The following is a 10,278-nucleotide window of genomic DNA, read 5'->3' on the forward strand; positions in this document are numbered from 1 at the left end:
CGCCCGAGGCGAGCCCGCCCCCAAGGGGCGGGCTTATCCCTACATCTGATAAGTGAGGTAAAGAGAGAAATTAAACGAGACCCAATGGCTAACTTGTCTAAAAGCATCTTTGAGAAAGAGTGAGGGTTGTGCAATTGGTTCAGGACACCCCAAGGCCTATTTGTCAGTGCAGGGAGCAGGGACCAGGGCTGAGTAGCCCAAGGGACAACAGCCCAAGATGAGAAACAAGATCTCAATCCTCAGCCGTGGGGAACTGCTAGAGGTGAATGTGAGCAAAAGCTGACCTGGAGGTGGGGACCTTACCATTTGTAGTCGGTGTTGTGTGCAGTGATGCGGTCTGCAGGGAGCTGGAAAGTGGTCCAGGATCCCCACATGCCTCACCCTGTCCGCCCACGAGCAGGAGCTAACACAGAGAGAGCATGATAGAGACATGCACCAATGTTATGTTACCCTGGCAGATCCCATGGTGGTGTGGGAGATCACGGTGGGTAAGGGACAGACAGATACGCCATGCAGAGAGAGCCCGAGTATGGAGAGTTTATTTAGTGGGTATTGGGAGGGTATAAGAGTAGGGGTGTGTGGGGGAACTAGAGAGAAAGAGAGATAAATAGAGGGACAAAAAGAGAGGGAAGAGGAGAGAGAATAAGGAAAAAGTAGAGAGAGAGAGAGAGAACACTGCCTCTTCAGAAGGACAGCAGAAGGGAGAGAAAGGGGACCCCCCCCAAGGCTTGCCTCAGTGCTTAGAGAAAAACTTGCAGTGGGCAGAGCTTGTTTCTTAAAGGGACAGGGTACCCAGGGTACCCTGACAAGGGCAGTCCAGCAAAATCATAACAATACAGATAAATCCTCATCTCAAAAGCAAAACAAAAGCAGAGAAAGGACTACGTTAAAAACTCTTAGGGCCAATTGCAGTTTTTGAAAAGATGAAAAGCTATTAGCAAAGCAGGCAGGTTTGAGAACCAGGTAAGAGTTTGAAGACTGCAGCCAATATTATTCCCTGATACCACTTACAGATACCACAAAAAAACGTTCACTGACTTACCATGTCTCTCAAGAGTCAGCTGTAAGAGCTGACAGAAGAGCTCATGTGGGAGTGTCATATATCAATCTGTTGATTTCATTGGTTAAGCACTAAAGAAACTCCTTGGCCCTGATAGGTTAAAACATAGGTGGGAGGAGTAAACAGAATAGGATGCTGGGAGGAAGAGGAAGTGAGCTCAGACTCGACAGCTCTGCTCTCTGGAGCAGAGGCCCTGCTTCGCTCTCCTGGGCATACGAGATGAAGCTTCAACCCAGGATGGACGTAGGTTAGAATCTTCCCGGTAAGCGCACCTTGGAGTTAGAAATGGGCTAGTCCAGGTGCGAGAATTAGCCTAGATAGAAAAGGGCCAAGCAGTGTTTAAATGAATACCGTTTGTGTGTTGTTATTTCGGGCATGAGCTAGCAGGCGGCAGGGGTGCTGGGGACGCAGCCCAGCCGCTCATATTGCAACAAAGAGCTGTCTGGGGCTGATTGGGTAACAGGTTACAAAACCTTCTGAAACCAGACCAGGCTCAGTTGCTGTGATTCCATTCAACATTGGGTTTGTCTGCTGAGGCTGGGGTAGGTGCTCAGTTCAAACCATGGCCTTCTACAAATTCTTCCGTAATAACTAAAGGTGATGGTAGAGATGTCACAAGATTCATGAAGCATGTACATACTTGTCTGTGTATGTGTGTTCATCCTGGTGTCTATAACATAGTAATGGAGACATTTGACCCCTTCACTACCTAGTGCTCTTCCCAGTCTGGCTAAAAGTCTTTATCAGACTGTTGTGGACTATGAAGGGAACTAAGGTGTGGATGAAGAACAAGCCTTCTACATGCCAGACAAAGGCAGACAGGACTTTGAACTCTGCCATTCCCATCCCTCTTCCTCAGATTCCCTCACTTTCATCAAGTATTTATCACATAGTTAAGTGTCAGATACCATTCAACGAGAAGAAGGAGAAGCCCTTAGCACTTATGGAACTTATCAGTTACTAGGGAAGCAAATATACCCATAATTCAAATTGCAGGCATCTATAAAACTGTGCTGGAAGTAACAAGGTAAACTGTCTGTGAAAGCATAGTCAGAAGGTTGTCTTGGATGGGCAAAAAAACCCATGGTGTGAACTATTTTGCACACTTAAGGAAACACATGCATTTGGTTATCCTGACTCACCAACTGTAGGCAGCAACAGATGTGATAACTCTGTATATGAAGCATCTGACAGTTTTGAGAAAAATAAAGAAAACTGTGATGCTGGTCAGTTACTCTCAGCAGCTCCTGGTAGGGATGAACTTCATTATAAAGTTAACCAACTTCTAGTATCTCAGAATATTGTGAAGGATAACAAAGAACTTAGTGATAAAATGATCAACTCCAGAGGCACATAAACAGACTAAAGCTTTCTAAGTGTGCCCTGGAAAAAAATCTTCTCTCCAGTAGTTACAGAGTTCAACTTGTAGAAAACAAACCAAAGCCCTCAATATAAGGTTAAATGAACAACAGAAAAAAAAAATCAGTTCCCAGTCCTGTAGGGTGCTGGTTGTTAAGTAAGGGCATTCATTGGTAAAGAATGGTATCATGTAACATGGGCTGGGGATGTGTGGGAGGACCCTATTGAAGCTGAGAACTTTGAATCCTCAGATATTCAAGAACTTATCTCACCTGAGGAAGTAGTCTCGCCACCCTCAGCAGAAGATGTATGCTCCGTTGGAGAAGGCTTTCCAACAGGTCAAGGCTTCTTTACCACTTGGACCATGTTATCCAACAAACCTGATGGTACTCAAAGTGGGAGTAGCAGATAGGGATGCTGGAGCCTTTGGTGGGCCTCTATAAATGTATCACAGAAAAAAACTTTGGGATTTGGAACAAAGCTCTGTCATCATCTGCAGAAAATTATTCTTCCTTTGAAAGATAGCTCCTGGCTTGCTATTGGGCCTTAGTGGAACCTGAACATTTGAAAATGGGCCATTAAGTTACCATGCGACTTGAGTTGCTCGTTGAAAACTGCATGTTATTTGACCAACCAAGGCAGGATGTGCACATCATCAAATGGAAAAGGTATATGCTAGATTGGGCCTGCCTTAGAGTTTTCATTGCTATGAAAAGACACCATGACCATGCAACTCTTATAAAGAAAACATTTAATTGGGGCTGGATAGCTTACAGTTTCAGAGGCTTGGACTAAGCTTCATGATAAAATGAACTATTATCATGGCAGGGAGCATGGTGAGATGCAGACAGACATAGTGCTTGAGGGACAGTTGAGAGTCCTATACCTTTCAGGCATCAGGAAGTCAACTAATTGTCACCCTGAGGGAAGCTTGAGCAAAAGAAACCTCAAAGCCCACCCCTCACTGTGACACACTTCCTCCAACAAGGTTACACCTCCTAATAGTGCCATGCCCTTTGGGGCCCATTTTCTTTGAAACCACCACAAGGCCTGAGCAGGTCCTGGATGCAGTAGAAACTACATGAAGAAGTTGCCCAAATGCTCATGGTTTCTACTCTTATTACAATGCTGCCTACTGCCAAGCATGCACCTCTGACATCATGGGGTGTTCCCACGATCAGTTGACTGAGGAAGAGAAGACTAGGGCCTGGTTTACTGATGGTTCTTCACATTTTCAAGGTGCCACCCAGAAGTGGACAGCCCTGAAAGACACTGGCAAAGGGGAAATCTTCACAGTGGGGAAATCTGGGCACTATACATGGTCATGGATTGTGTTTTGAAGGAGAAATGGTTAGCCGTGGTGCAGGAGAATTGTCTGTATTCTGTCAATCATGTTTTAAATAAATGCTGATTGGCCAGGCAGGAAGATTAGGCAGGAAAACCAGACAGGAAGTAGAGGTGGAGCAAAGAGAACAGGAGAATGCTGGAAAGGAGGAAGCCCATTCTCCCATTCTAGCCCAGACCACGGAGAATCAAGATGTAACCTGCCCGGCTGAAAGGTACCGAGCCACATGGCTAACATAGATAAAAATAATGGGTTAATATAAGCTAAAAGAGTTAATAAGAAGACTGAGCTAATGGGCCAATCAGTTTTATAATCTTATGGAGATCTCTGTGTGATTTTCTTTTGGGCTTGCTGGCTGTGGGGTACTGGGCTGGACAGAAACCCCAACAAGCAGCACCCTCCATGTTACATAGCTGTGCAATTGTTCACTGATTAATGGCTTGTGGCTGGTGAGCTGGGAAGACGGTCAGGGACTTGGAAAGCATGATTGGAAATTGGTAAGAAAGACATCTGAGAAAGAAGTACATAGATAGATCTCTCCAAACGGATAAGAGATATGAAGATACTTGTGTTCCGTGTAAATGCCCACCAAGAGTGACTTCAGCTGAGGAAGAGTTTAATAATCAAGTAGAAAGGATGACCCATTCTGTGGACAGACAAGCTCTTCCCCCAGCCATTCTTATCACTGCCCTAAGGGACCAGGAACAAACTGGTCATGGTGGCAAAGATCAGGGTCATCAGGAATGAAGGTATGGCTCACTCCTCCAGGAAAGGAGCCAAGACCTGGTGAGGTGCTTGCTGAGGGTGGAGGAAATACAGACTGAACAGTAGAGGAAGGTAGTTATAAATATCAGCAAAAACCAGGTGACCAGTTACAGAAATGGGAATTATAACTGACATGAGTTCTTCTGCTGTGTTTTGTTAAGAATTTGTGTACTTTCCCCAAATTTCTTCATCATGTGATGTAACATTAAGAGAGTATCAATGATTATCATATTTAAGTTTGAGATACTGAAAGAATGTCCCTAAGGGATATTGCTACATATTATAAATTTACAATTTGCAACTGTATGAGGGATAGTTATATCATGGTATGCATAATTATGACATAAGGAAATATGATTGTGTGTCAAGTTGGCAAGGGGTGGATTGTGTTGACTATTTCTGATTGTTAATTTGACTATACCTAGAATGAACTATAATCTAGAAAAGGAAGGTACATTTGTGATCCAGACCTTGAGGCAACAAGACAACTTGCCTTTGATCCAGCTCTTGAGACAGAATGACACATACCTTTAATCCAGGTCTTGAGGTTGGAAGACACACCTTCAGTCTGGACCACACCATTTGCCGGATGGAAAATTGAAGGGAGGGAGTGTTCATTCTTCACCTGCTTGCTCTCACCTTGTCAGCACTTCCATTCCTTCACTGGCATTGGCTCCTGCTTCTTCAGGATTCCAACATATATAGGAGACCAGCTGAGATACCCAGACTTACGGGACTGAGCATCTACTGGACTCCTGAACTTTCTGTTCACAGTTAACCATTGTTGGACTCAGCCTGTAAGTCATTCCAATAAATTCATGTGTGTGTGCATGTATATATGTGTATGTATACCATACACATACACATGATAGATAGATAGATAGATAGATAGATAGATAGATAGATAGATAGATAGATATTCACTCTCTAAGTTCTGTGACTTTAGACAACCCTGACTACTATACTGGGGCTGTCCTGGAACTCATTGTATTCCAGGGAGACCTTGAATTCTTCATCCTCCTTTCTCCAGCTCTCGAGTCCCTGGGTTGCAGCTGTGTGGCTATGTGATTGATACTGGGAATCAAATCCAGAGCTTTGTGCATGCCACACAAACACTCTGCTACCTAAGATACATCTCCAGCCACAGAGCCGCCTTTATTTATTTATTTATTTATTTATTTATTTATTTATTTATTTATTTATGATTTCTGTCTCTTCCCCACCACCACCTCCCCTTTCCCTCCCCCTCCCCCAATCAAGTCCCCCTCCCTCATCAGCCCAAAGAGCAATCAGGGTTCCCTGCCCTGTGGGAAGTCCAAGGACCACCCTCTTCCATCCAGGTCTAGTAAGGTGAGCATCCAAACTGCCTAGGCTCCCACAAAACCAATAGGTGCAGTAGGATCAAAAACCCATTGCCATTGTTCTTGAGTTCTCAGTAGTCATTGTCCGCTATGTTCAGCGAGTCCGGTTTTATCCCAGGCTTTTTCAGACCCAGGCCAGCTGGCCTTGGTGAGTTCCTGATAGACCATCCCCATTGTCTCAGTGTGTGGGTGCACCCCTAGCGGTCCTGAGTTCCTTGCAAAGCCGACATTTTAAGTAGGCCGAAGGTGAACAACTTTATAATACTGTCTCTTTCTCTTTCATTCTCTCCACCCAGACTCCAACTCCACATGCAGAAGAGTTGAATTTCTGCACAGCAGAAGACTTGAGGGCACCAGAGCTCTCCTCCCTGCCTTTTCCTTTCTGCCCAGGTGTGCTGTCTGTCTCACACCAGGGACTGTTCTGCGAGCACACTGATAGGCTCCTTCCCTATTTGGGAGGTACTGCACAGAAGGTTTTCAATCCATTGCCTATACCTGAGGGAGAGAGAAGCAGATGCCACTTCAAAGGGGCCTGATTAGAGAACATGCTCACTGACAGTGTACCTGATTGGTATCCATGCCTTCACAGCCTCACCATCTGTTTCTGTGGATGCAGCCTCAAGGGTTGGCATAATAAACTTGGGGCTAGGAGGATTTGAGGGAGGCTGTGTGGCATCTGTGTGCTGTCTCCAACTAGGTGGACAATGTGTGTGTATGGGGGGGGGCATGGCCATGACTAGAAGGTAGAGGAAACTTCCCAGATATCAGCTAAAAGAGGAGAGATGAAGAGCTCCATCTGTGTTTCTCTGGGGACATCATTAGAGTGGACACAGGCAGAGATAGAGGGGGATACAGGCGCAAAAAGCAAGCACTTAAAGATGAATGGTATTGTAGGTAGATATATGAACATTAAAAATAAGAGAAAACTCAGAGGGCTGCAGGGTGTGAATGTTTGTGGTTCCAGGATGAGCTTTGTGTGTGAGGAAATGGATTCTTGCTGCTCCCTCCTGCTGCTGTCTAGCCCAGCGTAGCTATTCTGTGTCCTGCAAACATTGCTATGGTCTAACAGGTACCTGCCAGCCAATGGTCATCTCATCTTGTCCTTGTGACCCTGAAGTCTTTTCCTTGGGCTGAAGACCAGGTAATAATTAACCTCTCCACTGACACTTAGGTAAACAAGAGCTTTAAGGTAGATATTTTTATAAATTACAAGCAACTCTTTGTCTTTATCCAACCCTTGGCTCTTGCTACTGAGAATCACTATACATGTGGCCCAACACAATCTGCAAACTTAAGACATTGTAAGAAGTCTTTGTGACTTTTTTTCTGGCAACTTGATTGCGCAGTTCTCAAGTTAGAACTTCATAGATGGTGACACTTTGCTGTGGTGTCAGAGTTTGGTTGCAGTTGACAGCTCATGCAGAATCTCATATAGATTTAGCCATGATCAAATTTTATGGAACTCCCTAGTACCAAACAAATTTACATAGTATGCTGAAGTATTTCTCAGTAGTTCTTCGCATTCAACAGTGTCTGACAAGCACAAAATCCATCCTCCCTAGTGTTATTTGAAATTTTTCAGCAAGGTCAATGATGTGCCTGACAATGTGGCCCTTTGAAGATGGCTTTAGCATATGCATTCTCAGTTCACATTCCTCGCTTGACTCTGCTGCTCTGATTGGGTGAGTCTTGAGTGCGAGCGCCTCTGGTGATAAAAGTACTTTTCAGAGTGTACTTTTAGTGTGCCACACAAGATTAAATCTTTATAGTTATAGTTGCTGATTTTTATTTCTATACACCTGTGATCCTATTGTGGGATTAAGTCTGTTTGTATCTCTTGCAGTAGGCAGGGCTGAAGGAGGCTTACCTTACTGCAATACTGCCTCAAACAGCAGATTTAGATAACTGTGGCTGACTTTCTGAGATGATAGTTTGGATTTGGGGTAGACCCTGACTCTTCCCTAAAGCAGACATGAAACACTTGTCCTTTGACACATGCACACTGGTGCTCATTGTCTTTTTCCAAAATTCAAATTTTAGTTTGACTGCTCTGGGGTATCACATGTATGTGGCCGGGGTATCTTTACTCTGCAGTATCACATGAATGTAGCTGGGCATCTTTATTTATCAGTGCTTGTGTGGGAATCTAGACATCTCTGTCCTTTGCCGTTATTATTTTTTAAATAAATGCTAACATCAACACTAAACAGCAGTTTTTATAAACTCAACTAACTGTTTTACTTTTCTGATCTTCAGGCAAACTTTATATACTAAAATACAAATGAAATGCCACTACATCATGGCTGCACCGGTGTTAAGGTAGTCCTCTTCAAACACAGCCTGTTCCAGCTTTAGAGGGGAGTAGATACAATATTTGAAGCTTATGATGTTATAGAAATTATTTCCAGTATTGAGATTTTATTATTAAATTAAAATAAAAACTTTTATATTGAACTGATTAAGAAAAATGAGACTGCTCAAAACAGCACTTTGGTATAAATTATAAAGTGATTTGTAAATCATAAAAAAGTCACTTGGGTTTTATATGATCGTAACCAAATCTAACGCTCTCCTGAGTTAATTCATTAATATCGAAAACTGACATTTTGTCAAGGGCACTGGCTAATTGACTTGATTTTGCAAACCAGTAATGGATGGTGAGGATTTTCACTCACAATTTTCATAAAGGGTATAAAAACAAACCAGCCTGCACCAGTAGAAGAGGCTCTGACTGAAGGCATTTTAGTTTGGAAGTATGCAACATCCCTTCTCATTGAATTCCTCAAATTTAGTCATTTGTAGATGGAATTTACTATTCCTCTGTTTGTATTTCAGATAATTAAAAGAAAGAATGTAATAAAGTCTTGACATGGTTTTGATTATCACTAAACAATTTAAATGTCAGCCATAGGAGAAGGGACTCCCTTCAATGTATAGATGAGGCCAATATTTAATGATCTGATGACTTTGCAAATTTCAGGCACTGAGTTTTGTGATGCCCTGTCCTTGAGCAGCAGAGAAGTCAACATCGTCCACTAAATGTCAAGGTAAATTGTACTAAACCAGACGGAGGAGATGAGAAGTCAACATCTTCTATTAAATATCAAGGTAAGTCGTGCTGAGCCAGACAGAGGAGATAGGGTAAAAGGCACTAAAGCTTTTACCCAAACACTTTTTATAAGAGAAAGTCGCTCAATTCCTTGTTGGGTGACAGCTTTGCTGCATCATAGAGGCACAAATCTAAATGGTACCCTGATAGGGATTATCAATTATCGTCAAAACCACAACAAATGAAACTTAAGCACAATGTGGGGAGTGATGTAGCTGATGGTGGCATCGTCCTGCTTTCTGCTTGTGTGACTGCAGCTTGACCCCAGTGCTCTGTACAGTGGGCAAACACTCTGCCATTGGATCGACTTTTGCTCCGCAATGTTGCTCAAACCCACCCTGCCTCAGCTTAGTGCTGAGATGACAGGCCAGCCTCGTGAATTGTACTAGCTGGTGGTTTAGATTTGTGCCATTTAATTTGATATTTTGTGACACTCTCATTTTACTTCAAACTCTTCACCAAATCTTACTAAAATCTAGGCATGATGGTTTATATCTATAATGTCAGTACCTGGAGCTGAGGCAGTAGAATTGAGGCGATAGAGTTTGAGGCCAGACTGGGGTGTATAGCAAACTGGAGAGCAGCCGCGATTGCATAACAAGACTGCCTGGAGCAAGAAGGCAGACAGAGTACCGGAAAAAAGCTATTTCAGATGTTCTACCAAGACAGGGACACAAGGAAGCCTTCTCAGGAACAAATATGGTTCTGGAACTACAGGCTGCCTCAGGGACCTCAAATGTAGTGGTGCTGGTGTGTGCCTGTGTGTATGCAGAATTAACATGTATTCTCCCTTTCAGAATATGTAATGTCCCTGGCAAAGATTGATCAACTGAATGACACATATTCAGAGCAGCACATACAATTACCTGAAGTTTTCAAATCCAAAATGACACTACCTCTCTTCTTTAACCCCCTGCATTAAAATCTTCAGAGGGGGCACTCGAAACAGGGAGTCCCTGTGTAGCTTTGGAGCCTGTCCTGGAACTAACTCTGTAGACCAAGCTGGCCTCAAACTCACAGAGATTCTCTGCCTCTGTCTCCTGAGTGCTGGGATTAAGGGCATGTGCCACCACTGCCCATTTTCAAAAATATAGTCCAAAGAACATCTATCTAGGACCTTCTGGCTTTCATGGTTTCCATAGAGAAGTCAGGTGTAAGTCTGATAGGTTTACCTTTGTAAGTAACTTGGCCTTTTTCCTTTGCGGCTCTTAATATTCTTTCTTTATTCTGTATGCTTTGTGTTTTGATTATTATATGGCGAGGGGATTTTTTTTTTTTT

Source organism: Alexandromys fortis, unplaced genomic scaffold (genome assembly GCF_014885135.2).
Source record: "Alexandromys fortis isolate MF-2015 unplaced genomic scaffold, M_Fortis_MF-2015_v1.1 scaffold_311, whole genome shotgun sequence".
NCBI classification, from domain to species: Eukaryota; Metazoa; Chordata; class Mammalia; order Rodentia; family Cricetidae; genus Alexandromys; species Alexandromys fortis.